The sequence below is a fragment of the Triticum urartu genome, chromosome 7A (assembly GCF_056163025.1).
Source record: "Triticum urartu cultivar PI428250 chromosome 7A, HENAU_Tu73, whole genome shotgun sequence".
NCBI lineage: Eukaryota > Viridiplantae > Streptophyta > Magnoliopsida > Poales > Poaceae > Triticum > Triticum urartu.
This window is the reverse complement of record NC_141879.1, coordinates 460,182,549-460,194,653: the sequence shown is the minus strand read 5'-3', so window position 1 is coordinate 460,194,653 and position 12,105 is coordinate 460,182,549.

Genomic DNA, 12,105 nt, shown 5'->3' with positions numbered 1-12,105 from the left:
TGGACTTCGGTTTTTCTTGGCCGAGGTGTCGGGTGAGCCATTCGTCGCGGATGCTATGCTTAAAGTCCTCTAGGGCTTCGGCATCCAGACAGTTGACGATCTAGTTCTTTTTAGTTAGGAACCTAGTCCAAAATTTCCTGGCTGACTCTCCGGGTTGTTGAACTATGTGACTTAAGTCATTGGCATCCGGAGGTCGGACGTATGTACCTTGGAAGCTGTCGCGGAAGGCGTCTTCCAAGTCCTCCCAGCTGCCAATGGAGTTTTCTGGCAGGCTGTTTAACCAGTGCCGAGCTGGTCCCTTGAGTTTTAGCGGGAGGTATTTGATGGCATGAAGATCATCATCGCGGGCCATATGAATATGGAGAATAAAGTCCTCAATCCATACTGCGGGATCTGTTGTTCCATCGTATGATTCGATATTCACGGGTTTAAACCCTTCTAGGAATTCGTGCTCCATTACTTCATCAGTGAAGCAGAGGGGGTGTGGCGCCTCTATATCGGGCCAAGTCGCGACGTAGCTTGGATGGAGTCCGTCTGCGGTTTTCGTCCCGGACGTGGTTATGCTTGTCACGTCCGGCTAGGTAGCCGTCCTCGCGCGTCGGGGCATGCCCCCATGATCCGTAGATCGATCTGGTCTAACCTGCTCTCTTTTCCAGCTCTTGCCGCAGGTCATATTTATATCCCCGAGTTGTTGTGTCCCTACCTTTACAGCGAGGTAGTATAGGCTGGTGTTCATCCTGAGTTGCCGTTTTGTCCCGGCCATAAGGTGGTCGGTCAGCCGCATTACACGCTGATGGTACGGGACCAAGTGCCTCATCGTCGAATTGAGGTAGGAGTTTACGCTTCGGCTAACTTTTGGTTGGACGCTCGAGGCCATATTCCTTGGCTGCTAGGACATTAGTCCACCTGTCATTAAGTAGGTCTTGATCAGCTTGAAGCTGCCGCCGTTTCTTTTTCAGGCTCCTTGCAGTGGCAATTAGCCGGTGCTTAAAGCGCTCCTGCTCGAGGGGTTCCTCGGGCACGATAAAGTCTTCGTCGCCGAGGCTCACCTCCTCCTCGGAGAGTGGAAGATAATTACTGTCCTCTGAGTCCTCGTTTACGGCATGTTCATCAGGTCTAACTTGCCCATCTTCCCGGTCGTCATGTTCGGAGGTTGGCTTGACGGGGTCTTCTTGGTCTTCGGCATCGTCCGGAGTATTTTTGTCTCTCGTGCCGGTATCACTGTCTTTTTCACGGCGTGATTTAGAGCGGCGCTGCTGACGTCGGCACTTTGGCTGTATCTTAGGAGGTTTATCCTCGACCGGATCTTTATCGTTATCGCCATTACCCTCTTTGGGTGTATCCACCATGTACACGTCATATGAAGAGGTGGCCGTCCAGCTCATTTAAACGGCGGTCTTTAGGCCTGCTCTTCTCCGGCATCGTCATCCATACCGCCGATGTCTTCGGAGCCGTAATCGAGCATGTCAGTTAAGTCCTCGACAGTGGCTACGAAGTGGGTGCTGGGTGGGATGTAAAATTCCCCGATCTCAGCCCCTAGTCTGGGCTGGGCGTAATTCGAACGTTGCTCCTCTGTAATGACGAGGGATCGCATCAAGTCCAGGGCCTCACTTAAAGGCGAGGTTTGGCCAGGGAGAAAAGAGCCAAGGAGTACGGCGGGAAGGAGACTCCTTGGCCAAACTCACACGACGTCGACTCTGAGGGTTCGGAGCCAGTGTCCGGAGAAGAGTCTGGCTTCGCGATGGTTGCCAGTGACACTACTTCCTCCGGCTCTCCCGTACTAGGCTTAGTGGCCGTGGATAGTCCGGCGGGCTCAAGAATCTCCTCTTCGGACCTAGCTATGCGCTCCGGATCTAAGGCCAGAGTGGAGGTTGGGGTCGTGAACCCTTGGAAGATCAAGTCTCCTCGGATATCAGCGACATAGTCCAGATTTCCAAAACTAATCTGGTGATCTGGGGCGTAGCTATCGATCTGCTCTAGATGGCCAAACGAGTTGGCCTATAGTGCGAAGCCGCCAAATATGAAGATCTGGCCGGAAAGAAAAACCTCCCTCAGGGCAGCATTGTTGTAGATGACTAATGGAGCCATCGAACCTTTTGATGACGACACGGCGGAACTCTCAATGAAAGCACCAATGTTGGTGTCAAAACCGGCGGATCTCGGGTAGCGGGTTCCGAACTGTGCGTCTAAGGTCAAAGGTAACGGGAGATGGGGGACACGATGTTTACCCAGGTTCGGGCCCTCTTGATGGAGGTAATACCCTACTTCCTGCTTGATTGATCTTGATGAATATGAGGATTACAAGAGTTGATCTACCACGAGATCGTAATGGCTAAACCCTAGAAGTCTAGCATGTATGATTGTGATTGCCTCTACGGACTAAACCCTCCGGTTTATATAGACAGCGAAGGGGCCTAGGGTTGTACAAAGTCGGTTTAAAGAGGAAGGAATCTTCATATCCGATTGCCGAGCTTGCCTTCCACGCAAAAGAGAGTCCCATCCTGACACGGGAGGAAGTCTTTGTCTTGTATTTTCACGGCCCATCAGTCTGGCCCATGTCACATAGGCCGGACGCCCGAGGACCCCTTAGTCCAAGACTCCCTCAGTGGCCTCACATGCCCTATCAACTATCACACTCTCTCTATGTGGTGGCTCACTTGCTCCCTAAAAATAGGTGCACTCAAAGTCACATATGGTGGAGTCACTCATCTCACTCAAGTGGTGGGGGTTGTGGCTCTCCTCACATGAGAATTGGGGCAACTCATCATATATGGGGCTAGTGGTGAAGTCACGTTCACTCTCAATATGGTGGAAAAAAGTCACTCAAGTCATCATACGTCGTCGTGGTCAAAGGGAAAATCACATGCTCAACCATCTTGTCACCGTTGTCGTGGATGAAGGCCGAAGATGGCACATCATCACTCTCCTCCCTGACCGAAGGGAAAATACCATGCTCGATCATCTTGTCACCGTCACCGTGGATGAAGACCGAATATGGCACATCATCACTCTCACATCCAAAGATGGAAGCATCATCCTTGCTCGCCACCGGGTCGCTCGCCTCCAAAGCTTGTTCCTTGATTGGCTCCTATCGGTGTTCTGGGAACGGGGGTCCCCAGACTTGCATGTCTGTGGCCCACGGCGTGGCTCTGCGAGCGGGCCCGTACGGCCCATCTTCATTAACAAGGCATTCAAGACCCTCGCGAGGGGCCAAGCCTCGCGAGGCGGACGACACAAGTCCTCCTCAGGAGTGGCTTCACCAGGCTGGCTCGTGAGGGGCGGAGAGTTCAAGGCCAGGCAAACCTCACGAGGTTCTCGTGATGTAAGCCATGACGACCAAGGCCAGGCGGGCACCAGCGCGCGCAGCGTCCTTGTTTCCTCTTTGGTGCTAAGGGGGCAAGCACAGGCGCGGAGTACCGAGGCATCAAACAAAGGTTTCCATATCGGTGCAACGGCACCAAGACCAGCAGGACGGCAAGACGAAGGTCACCGTGGAGCCCAAGACGGCGTCACCACCAGAGCCTTTGGCAGGCGAAGACCGCTTTTGTCAGGATAAGCTGTACTAGTTGTCCCCTTTCAAATTGGCCGTTGTGGCAGGATACCACGATACCAAGATGATATGGAGGTTACCGTCCGAGGCGATGATGAGTGGCGGTGTTGTCGATGTCGAACCATTCCTAGTTAGCCGAAACACCCTAGGAAACGGGAAAACGCAAACTCAAAATCTCAAATGTCAAATGTCAAATGGTGGCAGCAAAATGCAGTGGTGGTTTTGTGGAAGCTCAATGGGATTGCGGAAGTGCAATGATGGGTTATGCGAGTCGGAGTTGAAGGTCACCGTCCCTAAGTAGCCGAAACACCTTAGGAGACACAACTCACAACACAAACAAAATTGGATTAAGTTGGGGTGGTGGAAGTGTATGGTGGGCAAGATTATGCGGAAGTTATGGTGGTGGTTGATGAAGAAGCAACCGTCCCTAAGTAGTTGAAACACCTTAGGAGACTCGAATCACTAATCAAGCAACCACTAATGCTATGGTGAACAAAATGGGTTAGGTTGCGAAAGTCGGTGGTGGTAATGCGGATGATGTGGTGAGGGCCCTAGACAAAGATGCCAAAGTTTCAAAAAAATTATGGTGTCAAATGATGTTGGTAGTATTTTTGTGGGATGGGGAATGTCTTCAAAATGAGCTAAAGAACGTCAAAAATAGAGTTCGGATGAATTAGTTATGGCCAAAACAAAAATCAGCCAAAGTCAATATCTACAGGGACCGGACGTCTGGTAAGTGTCGGATATCCGGTGGTCAGACGTCGGAAGTCTCGGAAATCCGTTAATTTTTTTCTGTTGGGTGGCACCGTTCATCTGGAAAGTGTCGTATATCCGGTGGTTCGGGAGGCTCCGGACGTCCGGTAAACGTCGGTCGTCCGGTGTATCGGGGTGAACTCAAGATCCGAGATTCGGGACGCGATTTTGGGCAGAAAATGGAGATTTGTGGGTCAAAATTGATGAGATTTCGTGGGATGGAAAGTGAGGAAACTTGGGGAGATGCTAGATCCACTTGAAACCAAGAAAATCCATGGATAAAAATCAACAAAACATCATCAAACCAACAAATCACAAAAAAATGGGGCTATTTTTGGTGGGGATTTTCGAAATTGGGGACTAAATTAAACAAAACAAGGCAAGAAAATGGGGGTAGGGCTCCAAATTCGTGATCAATGTGGCTCATGATACCAAGATGATACGGGGCTAACTCGATGTAGGCCGATCTTTCACGATTGGAGTGGATTCCCTCGAAGAACACGATGAACACGGGGAAGAACGGAGAGAAATCACAAGGGGAAACAATCAAGAACAAGTCCAATCACACATCCACTAGATAATCAAACACACAAGATCCATAAGGTACATGAACAACAAAGGGAAAGATACAAGGTAAAGTTCATCTCCAAGAGGAGGTCTTGATGGTATCCTAGATGGATCTTCCCGTGAGGGGTCTTGATGATATCCCGCAGGATCTTCTCAAATGGAGGTCTTGAACTCCATGGGAGTGGTAGTCTCTCTCTCTCTCAAGAGGAGGAGTGGTACAAGGAGCAAAGCTCACCTAAGAATGAGCTGTCACTTTGCTAACCCTAGAAAGGAGGTGGAGGCGGTCTATTTATAGTCTAAGCCATGAAGGGGTAAGTGGGAGAGGGATACAAGGCCAAAGGCCCGGCTGCGCACAGGCAGTGTCGGACGTCCGGTCGCTCTCAGGGGTCAGGACGTCCGAAGGGCATCGGACTTCTGACAACTTCTCTGGACTGGTGGCATCGGTCATGCGGTTGACGTTGGTCGCCCGGTCACTGGGACTCGTCGGTCGTCCGGCCGCTGTAGGTCTCTCGGCTATAGCTATACTGGTCGTCTGGACTGTGATAGGTACCCGATGTCCGGTGGCGTCCGGACGTCCGGTGGTTGTAGCTTGCACTCTTCCCTCACGGATGGTGTAGTTGTTCCTTGGCGCTTGCACTCCTCCTCGTCATCCGTGAAGCTCCGACAATACCTATGCATGCACACGAGTGGAGTGTCAAGTAGTATACCATCCTCGAAGGGGTCAAGTGAACACGTGTAAAGGAGATTATTCACCTTTAAGTATGTGAAGTAGATGTCGCATGTGTCACTTGCCAAATGGACTCTTGACATGGTGATGTCCTTAGGATGCTCCGTGTCCATTTACCAATCTGAAACGGGATAAATTACAGTACACTCACCATCGATGCTTATACATTCTTTCGGACTGCATGTGCACTTGTGTTCTTAATCTGTAATCTAGTGGTGTGGTGAATCTGGCCACTCCTGCACAATACCATTTCCTACCATGTCTTAACTGTGAACAATTTTTATTCTATTTTAATCCAAGTCTCTTTATTTGCTACTAAGAAATTGGATGAATCGATAGCAGTGTTGCTTATATGTGCAAAGCATGTTATCTGTCTGCTTTTTTCTCTTTCAGGGTGATATCACTCACGCCAAGAACTGCCATTGATGCTATGTAGCTAGTTGGGTATAAGCGTCAAACAAGTGCAGTCATCAGCTTGCTCAGCTTCTTGCGCTGTAGCTCCCAGGCAGGGCTAACCTTTCTTGAACTGTGTTGAAGTGATGTCGGTTCTGTATATTATTTTAGGCAGCTTTTTTATTTGCACTAATGGCGACCTTTGATGCTAGTGTATGTAATTTGTTGTCTGGTTGCGCTTTATTATTGCTGGCGGTGAACTTTTATGCCTAGTGCATGTAATATGCATTAATTTCTTTGTTGTATAGTCTAGGTGTATTTTTTGTCATGATGACGTAATTTAATTTTTGTATATGCTGTCATCGCTCCCTCATAAGGTCGTAAGCTTTGACGGAGCGCAATGGGCCTAAACATTCGGTTTATTATATAAAAATTATGGTAGTAAAACTGCTCGGCCCACCAATCGCTATTAATGGGCCAAAATGTGGGCCTACAATCATGTCCGACCAATAGCAGTCCTAGATGTAAACTCACCAACTATTAGTTTCGGGCCTTTAACAGGCCGAGTAAACCAGTTGCCTAAGTTGGGCCAGAAAATAGAATGGGCTTTTAACAGTCCAAAAAGTAGATTGGGCCTGAACAGTGTCGGAGGCCCATGCTTGGCCCAACCACAAGATGGACCACTGACAGGCCAAAATATGTGCCGGACCACAGTTGGCCCAATAACATGATGGGTCATAAGAAGGCCGGATGCAAAACGGGCCATCATTAGGCCCAGTTATCTCACGGGCCTTTAACGGGCCAATTGTCAGGTTGGGCTAAAATGTATCCACGAAGACTACGGGCCTTTAAGAGGCCGAAAGTCACTTCGGCCCAGAAATAGGCCCACATGCAGCACATGTCGTTAAATGGTCAAAAGTGAAACCGAGTCGACAATGACCCATGCGTACCAATGGCCATTGACATGCCAAAAGTAATATTGGGTTGAACTACTACATGGTCCTTTAAGAGGCCGTAGTTCAAATGGGCCCCTAATCCGAAAGCACAATGCGTGTTAACGGCCCAGATAATATCTGGGACGTAATTTGGCCCATAATATGTCAGGCAGTTAACGGCCGGTTCCGTTATGGGCCATAATTTGGCCCATAATATGTCAGACAGCTAACAGGTCGGTTCCGATATGGGTCGTCATTTGTCCTAAAACATGGCAGACTGTTAACGGGCCGGATCTGATGTGGGCAGTCATTTGGCCCAAAATGTGACAAACATCTAACAGCTCGGATCTTATGTGGGATGTAATTTGGCCCAAACTGTGGCGGGCTGTTAACGGGTCGGCCTTTTTATCTTAAATGGGCTACTACTGGGCCATGCCACGTGTCAAGGTATCATAGGCGCATTCCATCCATTGTACGGATGACATCTATTCCAACGCTGAGCCGACACATGGATCCTCTAGCGAATGAGAATTTTACACGTGGAAAATCCCCATTAGGGGTGGGCATAAAAACCGACAAAGCGAAAACCGAACCGATGCCGAAACCGAATAAACTAAATTTTCGGGGTTCTTTTACTGTCACAGAAAAAATCCGTTTTCATGTCCACTAACCGAACAGAATTCGGTAGGTTTAGTTTTCATCTCGGTTAATTGAACAAAAACCGAACAGACGTGGTTGATTGTACGCACGCAGCGTAGTCTCTCGGGAGTCACGCGACCAGCCTCCCACGATCGCTCACCTGACATGCGTGCATCTCACATAACGTGGGCCTGCCTGACCAAAGTGCCAACAAGGATAAGGCCCAGCTCACATGGGCTTTTCTTTTGGTGACCGGTGTGCATGCGCGTACAAGTATGCGAATAGCTGACCAGGCCATTCACTCCTTTAGTCCCACCTCGCCCAACTGAGGAGATAAGCCAAATTTTTTGCCTATATACGAGGGTGCAGCTAGTTCAATCAGGGCATGAATACTCGAGGCGTGGTCATTCGGCATAAAACCGAAAACCGCACCGAAATTTCGGTTAACCGAATTTTCGGTTAGCTAATCTCAGCTAGCATTTTCGGTTTTTAGTTTGCCTAACCGAATTTAAGAAAAATGAATGGTAGAAACCGAATTTTCGGTTTATACCGAACGCCCAGCCCTAATCCCCATTGGTTCGGGCTGTTAGCGAGTTTTTAGATCCAAACCGGAACCCGATAGCTTAACAGTGACCTGTTACGGTGGATGCCACATGTCGGTTACCCTTGACGAAACCACTTCCATGATGCGCCGATTATCGTCATGGAAGTGGACACTTCCATGATGATAATTTTGGTATTGTCATGGAACACTTCTACGATAGCATAGGTATGACCATCTTGATTCTGTCATAAAATCTTCATGGATGTTCATGCATGACAGAAAACATGACCTACTGTGACAAACACGTAGCATAGTTTTCACTAGATGCTTCTCTCTCGAACACGTAGCATACGGTGGGTGAACAAATTACTATTGGGCAATTGATAGAAAAGCGCATAGTTATGACGTATTCGCGGCAATGATCATGTATATAGGCATCACGCCTGAGACAAGTAGACCGACTCCTGCCTGCATCTACTCCTATTACTCCACCAATCGACTGCTATCCAGCATAAATCTATAGTATTAAGTCCATGATAAACAGAGTAATGCCTTAAGCAAGATAACATGATGTAGACAAAGTAAACCCAATCAATGTGAATAAACTCCGTCGTTTTACCCTTAATGGCAACAATACAAATATGTGTCTTGTCCCCTACTTTGTCACGGGGATGTAGAGCACCGCAAGATTGAACCAATTACAAAGCACCTCTCCCACTAGAGATAAAATCAATCTAGCTAGCCAAACCAAACAGATAGATCGAAGAGAAAATCTATAACAATCATGCACAATAAAGTTCAGAAAAAAGACTCAATTACTATCAATGAATATTCCAATCATAAACCCACAATTCATCGGATCCCACCAAACACACCGCAAAACAAGATTACATCGGATAGAACTCCAAGAAGATCCAGGAGAACATTGTATTGATGATCAAAGAGAGAGAAGAAGACATCTAGCTACTAGCCATGGACCCGTAGGTCTGTACTGAACTACTCACACATCATCGGAAGGTAGCAAGGATGATGCAGAAGGCCTCTGTGATCAATTCCCCCTCCGACAAAGTACCGGAAAAGGCCTACAGATGATCACGAAAGAACAGAAGCTTGTGGCGGTGGAAAAAGTGTTTCAGGTGGCTCTCTGGGGGTTCCCAATATTTGAAAATTTATAGAAGTGTAATTAGGACAGACGGAGCCTCGAGGGGCCCACAAGGCAACAGGGCGCGCCCGGTTGCCTTGCCGTCTCCTTGTCCGTTCTCTGGTCTCCTCCTGAAGCTTCTAGGGTCTCTTATGTCAAAAAAATCGTCAAAAAGTTTCATAGCGTTTGGACTTCGTTTGGTACTAATTTTTCTAGAAACCCAAAAACAAGCAGAAAACAACAACTGACACCAGGCAGTGGGTTAATAGGTTAGTTCCCAAAAATGATATAAAACAATATAAAAATGCATATAAAGTATCCAAGATTGATAATATAATAGCATGGAGCACTCAAAAATTATCAACGGCAGATAGGATCCTTGATAGAGGAGTGTGGAATCCTCGGATAAGCCGCCCACCATGTCGCACACACCTACAGCATTGCATGGCTGGGCGGATCCTATTGCAGGTGTTGTTTGGCGGCAAGGCGCCTTCCGCGTCCGAGCAGCGGTCTGCTACGCGCCATTCGGGGTGCCAGAGCAGCTGGCGTCGTTGTGACACGTGTTCCTGCCGCCGGGCACTACGTGAACCACATGTCAGCAACGTGTCGGCCGCTATCAGGCATGATAGTTGAAAGGGCGTATGCGCACGCGCTGCAAGCCACCGGTGCCGGGGAGGTCTGCCTTGTGGAATTCATTCAATGCCCTCTCTTTACATGTGTTCATTCATCCTTTTTGTCCTTTGATACGCTTATGTGCAAATTGAGATGAAATCTTTTGCAGTCCGTGCCAATTTTTAGTTCATGCTATTAATATCCAACCCTTATTTTTGTTGTGATACTTTTTTATGAATCTAGGTTGCTATGGTGTTCAAACTACAATTAAAACATGCGTAGTTTAAGTTTTCTAATACATCCATACAATTGACATGGCAAACTTTAATATGTTTTTGCCATGGCACCTCCATTAGATGCTTATATATTACCATGGCAAAAAATCTAAGATCCTTTTGCCATGCCACCCTCTAGTTTCATAATATATGTATAGACATGCCATGATAAACTTCTTTAAACATGTTTTTTGCCATGCCATCTTAAACTTGTTTTTTTTGCAAGAGCTCCTTTTGTTCATTACATGGAAAAATTACTTGCTAGCTATCAACTAACCATGACAAACTTTTCTGCCATGGGCTCTTTTTAATTTTTATACTACATTTTCAATAATTTTTATCATGCAAATTTGGTAGTTGAATCATGGCAAGAGAATATCCGGGTCATGGCAAATTTAGTTTATGGATCCGCAAATTTTAGTAATTGACCATGGCAAATTTTGCAACTGGCCATGGCAAAAACAATTTATGTATCATGGAAAATTTAGGTTATGGATCACAGGATCTTTAGTACTCCCTCTGGTCCCTTTTACTCTGCATATAAGAATTGTTTGGGTCAAACTTCAAAAAGTTTGATCATATTTATATGAAAAAACATCAACATCTGCAATGCTAAAGTTTTACAATATGAAAATTTAAGTCAGGACGCATCTAATGATAATGATTTCACATTGTGAATGTTCATATTTTTTATAAAGTTGGTCAAACTCTACGAGGTTTGGCTTCAGACGAATCTTATATGTGAACTAAAAAGGACCAAAGGGGGTAATTGACCACTTCCAAAATGTTACTACAATTTCCATGTCCCATCTACATTTTTTCTAGGGAACAAAATTCATATAGTTGCCATTTGTCAAGAGAACTTTTTTCCCTATTATTTTTCCATGTGCAAATGATATTGTTGGCAAATTCATATGGTAAAGTTTCCAAAAAAATCATATGGTATCATAGAAGCAATTTGCCATGGAAATTTTTTATTAGTTGACCATGGCAAGAAAAAAAAGGAATCATGGAAAATTTAGTTTATAGATCATGACAAATTTAGTTATTGACCGTGATATTGACCATGGCATTTATTTATAATTTACCATGGCAAAACCAATGTATGCATCATGGAAAATATAGGTTATGGATCACGGGAATTTTAGTAATTGACCATGGCAATTTTAGTTTGTAGATCATGGCAATTTTAGTTTTATGATCATGGTGATTTTTATTCTTCTCATGACACTATTCTCTCTTTTTGAACCATGGCAATTTAGTTTTGTGCTTTCTTATTTTTGAGCATCGTGGGAATTGGTTTTATATGTAGCACGGTAATTTTCCATCATTGTTTACACTAAATTTGGTCATCATCACAAACTTTCGCACATTTTTTTCTTTTCATGTCCTTTTTGCAAGCATCACATATGCATCATGGCAAGCTTACCTCACTTTTGTCACCAGGGTAAACTTATTCATTTTTTGCCATTAATGTGTGTTTTTAGGACCATGGCAAATCTCGTCCTTTCTTGCAACATGGCAAAATTACTATTTTTAGGGACAATGAAAAATTTAGTTTATGGTCATTTTTTATTAGCTAATCCATGACATTTCTTATATTCCCCCTTTTAGCTATTTTTTTACATATGAATTTCCTGTTTTTTTAATTCTATATTTGAAAGCCTTTCTCTTTTTTGCAAGGTTTTTCTGTTTTCTTCATTCTTTCTTCTTGGTTTTTGGGATTTTTTTAGTACAACGGCACTCAAACTGGGTTGTCGCTGTCATTTTTTAGTTTTAGGCTGCCTAGTTCAGTCAGGAGAAGTCATTCGATCTAGGCTCTCTCCCACATTGACCGCTTTCTTTCATTTTGTTCGGGGAAATCCCTATTAGACGCTCGCTGCATCAAAATGTCGAGCAAACGCATAGGGATGGAGCGGGCATAGGGATGGAGCGAGATCGATTGCGCTGGACCGGCCCAGTACATGAT